This window comes from Neovison vison, chromosome 2 (assembly GCF_020171115.1).
Source record: "Neovison vison isolate M4711 chromosome 2, ASM_NN_V1, whole genome shotgun sequence".
NCBI classification, from domain to species: domain Eukaryota; kingdom Metazoa; phylum Chordata; class Mammalia; order Carnivora; family Mustelidae; genus Neogale; species Neogale vison.
In genome coordinates this window covers 143,166,637-143,181,087 of record NC_058092.1, presented here as the reverse complement: position 1 = coordinate 143,181,087, position 14,451 = coordinate 143,166,637, and the positions used below count along the sequence as shown (strand labels likewise).

At 52.0% G+C, this 14,451-nt stretch overlaps 1 pseudogene; it reads left to right on the top strand.

Annotated features, from left to right (window-relative positions):
• Window positions 1-655: 655 nt before the first annotated feature.
• LOC122901329 lies at window positions 656-773 on the top strand (annotated as a pseudogene).
• The last annotated feature ends 13,678 nt before the right edge of the window (window positions 774-14,451 follow it).

The window sequence follows — 14,451 nt, the reverse complement described above, 5'->3', positions numbered from 1 at the left end:
GCTCCTCCACCCAGAATCTGAGAGATGGAACAGGGGAAATTCTGTGCAATGAATTTGGACTCTGCTTAGCACCTCTGTGTTGGCTCTCAGCCCTAGAAAAACGAGAGCCTGAGGGTCCACTTTGAGTCTAGGAAGCCATCTTCCAAGAGGAAGAAAACTCTCTGAAACTCCGTGAGCTGCTCGTCCCTCTTCTCTGATGTCTGGACTCAATGGGTCACACAAGGGCCTATGGGAGGAGCTCGGGAGTCAAGGCTTCAAATCTTGGCCATCGGAGGCTGCCAGGGACCTGACCCGATTGATACACATGCAGCTGCTGGCACGTTTCTGAATATGCTGGCTCTCTGCAGCCTCTGCATCTTTGAACAACATGTCCATCTGTCTGAAACATCATTCTGTCTCAAGCACTTAGAAACCCTCCACTACCTCCTCCTTTGTACAGAATGGGTATGACCACAAGGCATCAGTAGCCCAAGAAGGCCGGGGGCCAATGTAACTATGAACGAGAGAGATATGGTAGCTAACCAAGCCTGGACAAATTAAGGTAACAGTAGGGTATGAGAAAGTTCAGCTTCCTCCAGCAAGGGGAGGATGGTTCCATGTTATATAGGGTGTCACGTACACTCATCTGAGAATATCGGGTAAGAACCTTATGATTGTATACGGCCATACCACCCTGAAGGCGCCAGATCTCGTCTGATCTTGGAAGCTAAGAAGGGTCGGGCCTGGTTAGTACTTGGATGGAAGACTGCCAGGGAATACCGGTTGCTTTTGCTTTGCTCTCCAAGAGGGAATTTCTTGGGACGGTGGGCTACTGCAGGCTGTGGATGCTACCTTCACGGAGATGGCACAACCTCTCTACGAACTGGCTAAGGGAGGACTCACTATGGTAGAGTGTGGACAGCTGAGGCAGAAGGAGCATTTCGGGAATTACAAAGAGCCTTACTGTGTGCCCCAGCATTGGTCATCCCAGATGTTACCAAGCCCTTCCACTTGTATGTGAAGGCAGGGCTGACTAAAGAAGTTTTGACTCAGACTCTAGGGTATGGTGAAGGCCAGTGGTCTATCTTAGCAAGAAACTAGATCCAGTGGCAGCTGGGTTCCCCCTTTGCTTCTGCATAATTGCTGCCATGGCCCTCCTAGTCAAGGATGCATGCAAATTGACTCTGGGTCAAAATCTCATATTGACCACCACCCACGTTATCAAGGGCCTTCTCCGGACTCCACCAGACCAATGGATGACGAACGCCCGGGTAACGGGGTATCAGGCCCTTCTCCTCAATGAACCAAAAGTGGCCTTCCGACCCCCAGCAGTGCTAAATCCAGCCACACTGCTGCCAGAAGAGCTAGCTGACCACACGACTGTGGGGAGGTCTTAACCCAAGTCACAGGAATAAGGCCGGATCTCAGAGACACTCCCCTCCCGGATGCGGAAATGACTCTGTTCACAGAAGGGAGTAGTTACATGGTCAGTGGAAAAGAGGTATGCGGGGGCTGCAATGGTTTCTCCTGGGCAGAGACTCTGGATGTCAGCCCTGCCACATAGGATCTCGGTGGAAAAGCAAAGCTGATTGCATTCACCAAGGCACTACAGATGGCCGAGGCCACAGGCACTAACTGGAAACTACAGTGTGCCTACTGGCCCCAGAGCTGTGAGCAAAAGAATGAATCGGACTCTTAAAGAGACCTTGACAAAACTAATTCTGGAAACTGGCGGTGGATGGGTAGATCTCCTTCCTTTGGCCCTCCTTAGAGCCCGATGTACACCTTATTTAAGCAAGGTGACCCCATTTGAAATATTGTTTGGGAGACCCCCCCCACTCTGTCCTCGGCTACAGGAGGTTGCCCTAGCAGAATGACGGATCAGTCTGTACTCCAGTCACTGCAGGCATTACAATCTGTCTTAAAAAAAAACCCATACAGGAATCCGAGTTGCCTATACTGGAACAGAGACGGTGGAACCACATCCTTACCAACCCGGGGACTTGGTTTGGATACGTCGCTATCAAGTGGGGAATTTGGAGCCTCGTTGGAAGGGACCATTTACTGTTATCCTAACCACCCCCACAGCAGTAAAAGTGGAAGGCATCAGGGCCTGGGTTCATGCGGGTCATGTCAAACGAGCTGAGAGTAAGGATGCCCTCCAGAAATGGGAAATGCAGCCAAAAGACCCTGCTGACCATAGACTAAGACTAAAGAAACTGTGAGTGTATCGTTGCTATACTAAAGAAAATTGGGGCGATAAAATGTTAGTCTTATATGTTCAATATAAGGTAGAACCATCTGAAAAGTCAAGGATTTGACTAATCTCCAAAGAAAAGGGGGGAATGTAAGGGTCTGCCCCTCCCAGAGGAACTTGCTTGTGGACCCTGAATGTAAGGGTGGGGCAGACTGCGTGGAGACATCCAATCAGTAAGCCATATGTATATCCACTGGGAAGGTTGAAATTCAATTGGCCACCTGTGTAGGGGCGGGGCTCAACCACCCCCATAAAGGTTGCTCTGCCAGGCTGCCAAGGGGGGGCTCCTGCAGGAGAGCCCCGGGCTCCTGCAAGAGAGCCGGGGCTCCTGCAGGAGGGCTGGGGGGCTGCTGCAGGAGAGCAGCGGCTGCTACAGGAGAGCGGTGAAGTCGGCGGAGAGCGGTGAAGTCGGCGGAGAGCGGTGAAGTCGGCGGAGAGCGGAGAAGTCAGCGGAGAGCGGTGAAGTGGAGCGGAGAGCGGTGGAAGTCGCAGAAGAACAGGGGAGTCAACGGTGTATAGAAGAGCTGTAACAGCTCTTGTAAGAGCTATAACCGCGTTTGGCGGTCCAGCCTCCACCCTCCGGCGGCGGCCCCGAGCGCCGCCGCCTGCACCCTCCGGCGGCGGCCCCGAGCGCCGCCGCCTGCAGCCTCCGGCGGCGGCCCCGAGCGCCGCCGCCTGCAGCCTCCGGCGGCGGCCCCGAGCGCCGCCGCCTGCAGCCTCCGGCGGCGGCCCCGAGCGCCGCCGCCTGCACCCTCCGGCGGCGGCCCCGAGCGCCGCCGCCTGCACCCTCCGGCGGCGGCCCCGAGCGCCGCCGCCTGCACCCTCCGGCGGCGGCCCCGAGCGCCGCCGCCTGCAGCTTCCAGCCTCCGGGGGCCCAGCGGTCCTGAGACATCTGCGGTCCAGTTGTCAGCGTTCCCTCGACGCCTGCGGTCCTGAGACATCTGCGGTCCAGTTGTCAGCGGTCCCTCGACGCCTGCGGTCCTGAGACATCTGCGGTCCAGTTGTCAGCGTTCCCTCGACGCCTGCGGTCCTGAGACATCTGCGGTCCAGTTGTCAGCGTTCCCTCGACGCCTGCGGTCCTGAGACATCTGCGGTCCAGTTGTCAGCGGTCCCTCGACGCCTGCGGTCCTGAGACATCTGCGGTCCAGTTGCCAGCGGTCCCTCGACGCCTGCGGTCCTGAGACATCTGCGGTCCAGTTGTCAGCGGTCCCTCGACGCCTGCGGTCCTGAGACATCTGCGGTCCAGTTGTCAGCGGTCCCTCGACGCCTGCGGTCCTGAGACATCTGCGGTCCAGTTGTCAGCGTTCCCTCGACGCCTGCGGTCCTGAGACATCTGCGGTCCAGTTGCCAGCGGTCCCTCGACGCCTGCGGTCCTGAGACATCTGCGGTCCAGTTGCCAGCGGTCCCTCGACGCCTGCGGTCCTGAGACATCTGCGGTCCAGTTGTCAGCGGTCCCTCGACGCCTGCGGTCCTGATGCCTACAGACCCTAGAGGCCAGCAGTCGGTCCTGACACCTGCAGCCCCTAGATGCCAGCAGTCTGGAGGCATAAGCAGCCCTGAGATGCCAACGGCCCCTAGACACCAGCAGCCTCCCTGCAAAATGCCTCGCCACCCCGAACCACAAGTGGCCTTGTCCGCAGTGGTGGCTTCCTCCGGGTGGAAGCCTGGTCAGAGTAGCATCGTGGGGAGCAGAGTCTGTGTCATCTGGGTTGTCCTCCTTGTCATTGTTGCTTCTTCGTCATTGGGAGTGGCCTCATCCAGGAAATGGTCTTGTCCAGAACAGCCTCTTCTTGGGAGCGGCCTTGTCCGGGGAGAAACTTCATTGAGCAGTGGCCTTGTCTTGGGAGTGGCCTCTTCTTGGGAACGGCTCCAATCATGGAGCGGCCTCATCTGTGGAGCAGCAACGTCATCTAGAGCAGCCTTGTCCAGAGTGGCCTTCTTGGAAGTGACCTTGTTGGGTTCATCGTCACCGCCTTTTCGTAAGAGGTAGCTCTGACCGGTAGTTTGATTCCTGATGCTTGGCGCGAAATAAAGTTTTGCTTGACTTTCGCTTTGTATCAGTCTCGTTCCTTTGATCACGGACCCTAACAGGGCATAGGGGTGTAGCGGGCTTTCAGTGCTGGATCCTGGTGGTGCAACTGAGAGGGGATGTTGGAAAGCATGCTCAGGCTGAGGGTCACAATGCTTTTTTGGGCCCAGGGCGGGTCCTCAGCCGTGGGTATGGTCACAATGGACATTGTGGACAAGCTAGCTCTAACTTTAAAGGTTGGACACACATTCCCAACAGCTAGGTTTCCTGCCACTGGGAAGTAGGAGTTCTTTATTATGCTTCTGCTTCCCCCATTGGCAGGGATTACAGCAAAAGTCTATGGACAGGTGCCTGAATACCAAGGATGGGTAGAGATGACGGACTTGGACCATTGCCTGTCTCACATGCTGATTATGGGGCCCACTCTTTGGGTGGCTGACACTAAGTTGTGTCTCAGGCTGTGTTAGACACAGCACTAGTGGGAATCCTATAATCAGGGTTCCCTTGAAGGCCAAAGATTGAATGTCATGTGGGGTTTCTGGGCAGACTCACCAGGCACTTCTTCTTTCCTTGGGGAAAGCAGAATGCTGCATTGTGGCTCCAGAATTCTTCATCAAGAAGGCTTCTGGACCAGTAGGGTGAGGATGGAATTGTAAACACAAGCTACGGTTCAATTCACTGCCAAGCAGAAGGCATTTCCAATGTGCAGAGGCTGATTCCAGATATCCAGCACCTAGTGTAAGGGCGGATGTCAGATGTTTGTTCACGCTGGAGTTTTTGTCTATGATGACCCACTCATGGAGTGGTGGCGTCAAGAAGTCATGCAGGATTTCCCACACAAAGGCTTGTGAGATGCTCTAAACAGCAATATTTCCTTCTTTTGGAGAGCTGAAGTGTGGTATGTTTGCTCCAGGTTCCCCATCTGGAAAGTGTGGGTCACAGAGCTCACCTGCATGGATGCCTGGAAAGCACACCTCCATTAACCATTGCAGTTCCAGACCATGGCAGAATCGTTCTTATGGCTCTGGGGCAAAGTACCAACGCGTTGAGTTGACATGAAATCTCTTGCAGATGGGCCCAGTGCTGGTGTGTAACCAGAGAGATCTTAGAATGTGCTGGTGTCTAAGGTGTCGTGCAGGATTCTCTTAGCCTGAGGGTTTGGCAAAGGTCGAAGAGCACAGTTTCCTTCTGGGGACAGGAGATGTTCTGTTGTGTGGCTCAGGGACAACATGTTGTTTCATAAGTTGGTATTCCAGAACAGGACTGTAAGGTCAGATGTCTGAAAACCTAATCTAGGATTCCAATGAGGTCCTAGGGGAATGTCATGTTCAATATTCTGACTCAGACCATTGATTTGGCTGACTGCAAGGATTTAGGTGATCAGGGTGTTTCAGACTGGGCATTTGCGTCCACCGCTGAGACAATATTGGGGTGCATCAGGGGCCTTGAAGGTTTCTCCTATTCTGGAATGTTTGGGCAACTGTGATGGATACAGTTTTCTTGGGGATGGCAGGCACAGTCCTGTGGTTTGGCTCCAGAGAACCTATCATGGGGGGCATGTGAGCCATGGTTTTGGGAGAGAAGTCTCTAAACACAAATTTAGATTAGGGTTAGTGGCCTGGTGATCAAGGCCCAATGCATAGACCTGGAGAGAACCTCATCAGAAATTGTAATTAGGGTGACAAGAAGTCAGTAGCACAGGCTTTTCTATCTCGATTGTGTGTCCAGGATGACCACGGAAAGCAGGTGTGTTCTCATGTGTCCATGGGAGACATTTCCCCTCTATGGATTCTGGTGGCTCTCCATAGTTTGGTGGCTTTTTCAGTGAGGGAAGAGTGCTGTTTTCCTACTTAGGGGTGACCTAATACAGGGATTCCAGAGATGAGCTATGGTCTGTGCTCCTAGAAAATCCCACCAATGTTAGGATTTGGGCTTAGGGGCATACCAGGCCTGCAATGCGGGATCCTGGTGGTGCAACTGAGAGGGCTTTGAAAGCATGCTTAGGCTGAGAGTCAAAATGCTTATTTGTGGCCAGGGCGGCCTACAGAAATGGGCGTGGTCTCATTGGCAATGCAGCTGGCTCCACTTTGACGGTTGGACATCCATCCCAACAGCCAGGTTTCCTGCCGTGTGGAAGGCAGAGTTCTCTATTATGCTTCATGTTCCCCAGTTGCATGGATTCCAGCAAATATCTGGGTACTGGTGCCTAGAATAAGAAGGATGGGTAGAGATGACAGTCTTGGGCCATGGCCAGTCCCACACGCTAGATATGGGGCCTGCTCTCTGGGTGTCTGAAACTAGGTTGGGTACCAGAGTCTGTCACTAGTATCAGGGACGCCTATAATTGGGGTTCCCTTGAGAGCCGAGCAGATTGATCCTCATGTCACGTTTCTGGGCAGACTCACCAGGCACTTCTTATTACTAAGGGGAAGGCAGAGTGCTGTGTTGTGGTTCCAGAATTCCCTATAAAAAGGGCTTGGGAACCAGTTGGGTAAGGATGGAATTGTAAACACAATCTACGGTTCAGTTCAGTGCCAAGCAGAAGGCAGTTCCAATGTGCAGCAACTTATTCGAGATATCCAGCACCTGAGTAAGGCGGAATCAGATGTTTGCTCATAGTGGAGTTTGTGTCTATGATGACCAAAAAATGGAGTTGTGGCCTCAAGAGGCCATGGAGGATTACACAAGGTGAGGCTTGTGAGATGCTCCAAACAGCAATGTTTCCTTCTACTGGACAGTTGGAGTCTGGTTTATTTGCCTCAGCGACCCCCATGTGGAAAGTTTGTGTAGCAGAGCACTCCAGCATGGATGCCTAAAAAGCACACCTCTATTGTCCATTGCAGATTAGGAAAATGGCAGGACCATTCTGATGGCTCAGGGACGAAGTACCAAGTCCTTGAGTTGATATAGGAACTCTTGCAGATGGGCCACAATGCTGATTTGTTACCAGGGAGGTCTTAGAATGTGTTGGTTGTTAAGGTGCTGAGCAGCATTCTCCTACCCTGAGGGTTTGGCCAAGGTCGAAGAGCACTGTTTCCTTCTGGGGCCAGGAGATATTCTGTTCTGTGGCTCAGGGACACGTGTTGAATCGTAAGTTGGTATTCCAGAACATGCCCCGGAGGACAAATGCCTGAAAACCTAAGCTAAGGTTCCATTGAGTTCCTAGGGGCATGTCAGGTTCAATCTTCTAACTCAGGACCATTGACTTGGCTGTCTGCCTGGATGGAGGTGATCAGGGTGTTTCAGACTGGGCATTTGCATCCAGAGCAGCCTACAATATTGGGGTGGGAGCAGGGGCTTTGCAGGTTTCTTCTAAACTGGAAGGTTAGGGAAACTGTGACGGGCCCATTTTCCTTGAGGATAGCAGCACAGTCCTGTGGTGTGGATCCTGATACCCCATCCTCGAGGGAATGTGAGCTATGGTTTTGGAGAGAAATCTGCAAACACAAATTCGTGTTAGGGTTAGTGTCGTGGAGGTCACAGAACCAATGCATAGACATGGAGGGCAACTCATCAGGAACTGTAATTAGGGTGATGGGAAGGCGGTAGCACTGGCATTTCTATCTAGATGTTTTATCCAGGATGGCCTTGGAATGGAGGTGCGGTCTCATGAGGCCATAATAGACATCTCTTCTCTATATCCTGGTGGCTCTCCATAGTTTGGTGGCTTATTCAGTGAGGGGAGAGTGCAGTTTTCCATCTTAGGGCTGCTCTGATACTGGGATTCCAGATGGGCTATGGGTCGTGGTGCCTGGAAGATCCCACCAAGTGTTAGGATTTGGGTCTAGGTGCCTACCAGGCCTACAGTGAGGGATCCTGGTGGTGCAACTGAGAGAGCTTATTTGAACTCATGCTCAGGCTGAGTGTCACAATGCCTGTTTGTGCTCAGGGAGGCCCTCAGTAGTCGGCGTGATCTCATTGGCCATGAAGCTGGCTCCCACTTTGAGGGTTGGACACCCATCCCAACAGCCAGATTTCCCGCCACGGGGAAGGAGGAGCTCTCTATTGTGCTTCAGGTTCCCCCATGGGCAGGGTTTCCAGCAAAGATGAGGGAAAAGGTGCCAAAGACCAAGGATGGGTAGAGATGATGTACTACGATATGGGCACCGCTCACAGTGTGGTTGACATTGACTGTCAGACACAGCACTAGTGGCCAGGGCAGCCTATAAATCGGGGTTCCCTCGAGAGCTGAGCAGATTGGTCATCATGTGGGTTTTCTGGGCAGACTCACCACGCAATTCTCCTTTCTATGGGGAAGGCAGAATGCTGCATTGTGGCTCCAGAATTCCCTATCAAAAGGGCTTGGGGACCAGTAGGGTAAGGATTGAATTGTAAACACAAGCAACAGTTCAATTCAGTGCCAAGTGGTAGGCAGTTCCAATGTACAGTGCCTTATTCGAGATATCCAGCACCTGAGTAAGGCGGAATCAGAAGTTTGCTCACACTGGTGTTTGTGTCTATAATGAGCGACAAATGGAGGGGTGGAATCAAGAGGCATGGAGGATTTCCCAAGCTGAGGCTTGTGAGATGCTCCAAACAGCAAGGTTTCCCTCTCCTGGACAGGTGGAGTCTGGTTTCTTTGCTCCAGGGTCCCCCATGTGGATAGTTTGGGTAGCAGAGCTCTCCCACATGGATGCCTACCATGGATACCTCCATTGACCATTGCAGCTGAGGAACATGGCAAGATCTTTCTGGTGGTTCTGGGGTGAAGTACCAAGGCCTTGAGTTGACATAGAATCTCTTGCAGATGGGCCACAATGCTGGTTTGTTACCAGGGAGATCTTAGAATGTGCTGGTGTCTAAGGTGCCATGCAGGATTCTTCTACTCTGAGGATTTGGCACATCTGAAATGGTTTCTGCTTCGCATTGAATTGAACCGTAGCTTGTCTTTACAATTCCATCCTCATCCTACTGGTTCCCAAGTCCCCTTGATAGGGGATTCTGGAGCCACAATGCAACATACCGCCTTCCCCTTAGAAATAAGACGTGCCTGGTGAGTCTGCCCAGAAACCCCATGAGGATCAATCTGCTTGGCCCTTGAGGGAACCCTGTTTTATAGGCTGCCTTGGCCACTAGTACTGTGTCTGACAGAGCTTGTGACTCGACCAAGTGTTAGCCACCCAGAAAGCAGGCCCCAAATCTAGCATGTGGTATTGGTAATGGCCCAAGTCCCTGATCTCTACTCATCCTTGGTAATCAAGCACCTTTCCCCAGACCTTTACTGGAATCATTGTCAATGGGGGAACCTGGAGCATATTAGAGAACTCCTCCTTCCCCATGGCAGGAAACATGGCTGTTGGGATTGGTGTCCAAACCTCAAAGTGGGAGCCAGCTGCATGACCAATGAAACCATTACCACACCTGAGGGCCGCCCTGGGCACAAGAAGGCATTGCGACATGAAGCCTGAGCGTGCTTTCAAACGAGCCTCTCAGTTGCCCCACCATGATTCTGCATTGCAGGCCTGGTACGCCCCTAAGCCCAAATCCCAGCCCTTGGTGGGATTGTCCAGCCGCCCCGACCCAGAGCCCGTCTCTGGCATCCCTGTATTGTGGCACACCTAAGATGGAAAAGAGCACTCTTTCCACCCCCAAAAAAGCCACCAAACTATGGGGAGCTCCCAGGCTCCTTAGAGAGTAAGAGTATCCTATTGTCTCATGAGACCAGACCTGCATTCTGAGGCCATCCTGGACACACAATCCAGATAGAATAGCCTGTGCTACCGGCTTCCAGTCACCCTAATTACAGTTCTTGAGGAGCTTCCCTCCAGGTCTATGCTTTGGGCCTGTGATCACCGTGCCATTAACCCTAACCTGAATTTGGGTTTGCAGCCTTCTCTCACAAAACCATGGCTCACATACCCTCCAGGATGAGGTCTCTGGATCCACACCACAGGACTGTACCGGCCATCCCCAAGGATACTGTGTCCATCACATTTGTCCAAACCTTCCATATTAGGAGAAACCTGCAAGGCCCCAGAGACCACCCTAGTATTGTTGGCTGCTCTGGACGCAAATAGCAGTCTGAAACACCCTGATCACCTACATCCAGGCAGACAGCCAAGACAATGGTCTTGCATCAGAAGATTGAAACTGACATTGGAACACCAGATTAGGTTTTCAGGAATCAATCCTCAGAGGCCTGTTCTGGAATACCAACTTATGATACAACAGATGGTCCCTGAGCCACACAACAGAACATTAACTGTCCCCAGAGGAAACCATGCTCTTGGATCGGTGTGAACCCTCAGCGTAGACGAAACCTGCATGTCCCCTTAGCCAACAACACATTCTCAGTTCTCCCTGGTAACAAATTATCATTGTGACCCATCTCCGTGAGACTCCATGTCAACTCAAGGCCTTGTTTCTTCGCCCCAGAGCCACCAGAACGAGCCTGCCATGTTCCTCAGCTGCAATGGTCAATGGAGTTCTTCTTTCCAGGTATCCATGCGGGAGAGCTCTGCTACCCAAACTTTCCACATGGGAAACCCTGGAGCAAACAAACCAGACTCTCCCTGTCCAGTAGAAGGAAACCTTGCTGTTTAGAGCATCTCACAAGCCCCAGCGTGGAAAATTCTCCATGGCCTCTTGACTCCACCCCTCCATTTTTCATGCATGATAGAAACATGCTCCAGCATGAGCAAACATCTGACATCTGCCCTTACTCAGGGGCTGGATTTTCGATTCAACAGCTCCAAACTCGAACTGCCTTTTGTTTGACACTGAATTTAACCATAGCTTGGGTTTACAATACCATCCTCACACTCATGCTCTACAAGCCCTCTTGATAGGGAATTCTGGAGACACAACGCATCATTCTGCCATCCCCATAGAAAGAAGAAGGTCCTGGTGAGGCTGCCCAGTACCCCACATGATGATCAATCTGATCGGCCCTCGAGGGAACCCTGAATAAAGTAATTTAAACTGTATGGAAATTAAATAAAACATATGAGAATTGGTGGCAGGTCACTAAAGTATTAATTGGACAGAAATTCAGAGCACTGAACACCTGTATTAGAAAAGAAGGCATTTGGGTAAATTGGAAGGGGAGGTGAACCATAAGAGACTATGGACTCTGAAAAACAGTCTGAGGGGTTTGAAGTGGCGGGGGGGTGGGAGGTTGGGGTACCAGGTGGTGGGTATTATAGAGGGCACGGCTTGCATGGAGCACTGGGTGTGGTGAAAAAATAATGAATATTGTTTTTCTGAAAATAAATAAATTGGAAAAAAATGACAAAAAAAATAGTTCACCCTGGCCACTAGTGTTGTGTCTGACAGAGCCTGAGCCCCGACCACATGTCATCCACCCAGAGGGCAGGGCCCATATCCAGCATGTGAGTCCGGCCATGGACCAGGGCCACCAACTCTACCCATCCCTGGTAATCAGGCATCTGTCCCCAGACCTTTCCAGGAATCCCTACCAATGGGGGAACCTGAAGCACAATAGAGAACTCCTCCTTCCCCATGTCAGAAATCCTGGCTGTTGGGATGGGTGTTCAACCCTCAGCATGGGAGCCAGATGCATTGCCAATGAGACTACACCCACTCCTGAGGGCCGACCTGGGCACAAGTAGGCATGATGACCCTCAGCCTGAGCCTGCTTTCAAACAAACGCTATCAGTTGCCTCTCCAGGATCCCTCATTGCAGGCTTGGTATGCCCCTAGGCCCAAATCATAAACCTTGGTGGGATATTACAGGGGCCCAGACCCAGAGCCCGTCTCTTGAATCCCTGTTTGGGGCACCCCTAAGATGGAAAACAGCACTCATCCCTTCCCAGAGAAAGGCACCAAATTATTAGGAGTTTCCAGGATCCTTAGAGAGGAAAAATCTCCCATGGACACATGAGACCACACCTGCATTCCAAGGCCATCCTGGAAACAATCCAGATACAAAAGCCTATGCTACTGCCTTCAAGTCACCGTGTTTACAGCTCCTGACGAGTTGCCCTCCATGTCTAGGCATTGGGCCTGGGATCACCTCGCCACTAACGATAATCCCAGTTTGTGTTTGTAGACTTCCCTCCCAAAACCATGGCTCATATGCCCACCAGGATGTGGTCTCTGGAGCCTCAACACAGGAAAGTGCCTGCCATCCCCAAGAAAACTGTGCCCGTCATAGTTGCCCAAACCTTCCAGATTAGGAAAAGCCTGCCAGGCCCCTGAGCCCACCCCAATATTGGAGGCCATTCTGGACCCAAACGTACAGTCTGAAACACCCTGATCACCTCCATCCAGGCAGACAGCCAAGTCAATGGCCTTGAGTCAGATGACTGAACCTGTCATGACCTAGGACTTCACTGGAACCCTAGATTGGATTTTCAGACATCTGTCCTCAGAGTCCTGTTCTGCCATACCAGGATATAATACAACATGTGGTTCCTGATCCCCACAACAGAACATCTCCTGTCCCCAGAAGGAAACAGTGCTCTTGGACCTGTGTCAAACATTTAGGGTAGATATATCCTGCATGGCCCATTAGCCACCAGCACATTCTATGACCTCCCTGGTAACAAACCAGCATGTGACCCATCATAATGAGACTCCATGTCAACTCAAGGCCTTGGTAATTTGCCCCAGAGACACCAGAATGAACCTGCCATGTTCCTTCGCTGCAATGGTCAGTGGAGGTGTGCTTTCCAGGCATCCATGTGGGATTGCTCTGGTACCCAGTCTTTCCACATGGAGGAACCTGGAGCAAACAAATCAGACTGTCCCTGTCCAGTAGAAGGGAACCATCTGTTTGGAGCATCTCAGAAGCACCAGAATGGGAAATCCTCCATGGCCTCTTGACACAACCCCTCCATTTGTTGGTCATCATAGACAAAAACTCCAGCATGAGCAAACATCTGGCATCCGCCCTTACTCAGGTGCTGGATTTTCATTTCCACCACTGCACACAGGAACTGCCTTTCGCTTGACTCTGAATTTAACCATAGCTTGGGTTTAGAATTCCATCCTCAGCCTCCTGGTCTGCAAGCCCTCTTGGGAGGGAATTCTGGAGCCACAAAGCAACATTCTGCCTTCCCCATAGAAAGAAATAGCCTGGTGAATCTGCCCAGAAACTCCACATGAGGACCAATCTGCTTGTCGCTCGAGAGAACCTTATTTATAGGCTCCCCTTGGCACTAGTGCTGTGTCTGAAAGAGTCTGAGCCAAGACTTCGTGTCAGCCACCCAGAGATCTGAGCCTATATCCAGCATGTGAGACCGGCCATGGCCCAATTCCGTCACCTCTATCCACCCCTGGTATTCAGGCACTGTCCCCAGACCTTTGCAGGAATCCCTGCCAATGGGGGAACCTGAAGCACAATAGAGAACTCCTCCTTCCCCATGGCAGGAATCCTGGCTGTTGAGATGGGTGTCCAAACCTCAAAGTGGGAGCCAGCTGCATGGCCAAGGAGATCACGTCCACTCATGAGGGCTGCCCTGGGCAGAAGCAGGCATTGTGACCCTCAGCTTGAGCATGCTTTCAAAGAAACACTCTCAGTTGCACCTCCAGGATCCCACATTGCATGCCTGGTATGCCCCTAGGCCCAAATCCTAACCCTTGGTTGCGTTTTCCATGTGCCTATACCCAAAGCCCGTCACTGGAATCCCTGTTTTGGGCTACCCCTATAATGGAAAACAGCACTCTTCTCTTCCCTGAGAAAGCCACCAAACTATTGGGACCCCCCAGGATCCTTGAGAGGAAAAATCTCCCATGGACCCATGAGTCCACACCTGCATTCAGAGTCCACTGTGGATACACAATCCAGATACAAGAGCCTGTGCTACTGCCTTTAAGTCACGTGATTTACAGTTCCTGACGTGCTGCCCTCCAGATCTATCCACTGGGCCTGCGAACACCTCGCCACGAACCCTAACCCGAGTTTGTGTTTGCGGATTTCTCTCCTAAAACCATGGCTCACATGCCCTCCAGGATGGGGACCCTGGTGTCACACCACAAGACTGTGCCTGCCATCTCCAAGGAAACTGGGCCCAACAAAGTTGTCCAAACCCTCCTGATTAGGAGTAACATGCAAGGCTCCTGAGCCCACTCCAATTATGGAGGCCGCTTTGGACTCAAATGCACAGTCTGAAACACCCTGTTCACCTCCATCCAGGCAGACACCCAAGTCAATGGTCCTGAGTCAGATGATTGAAACTGACATGGCCCTAGGACCTCACTGGAAGCCTAGATTTGGTTTTCA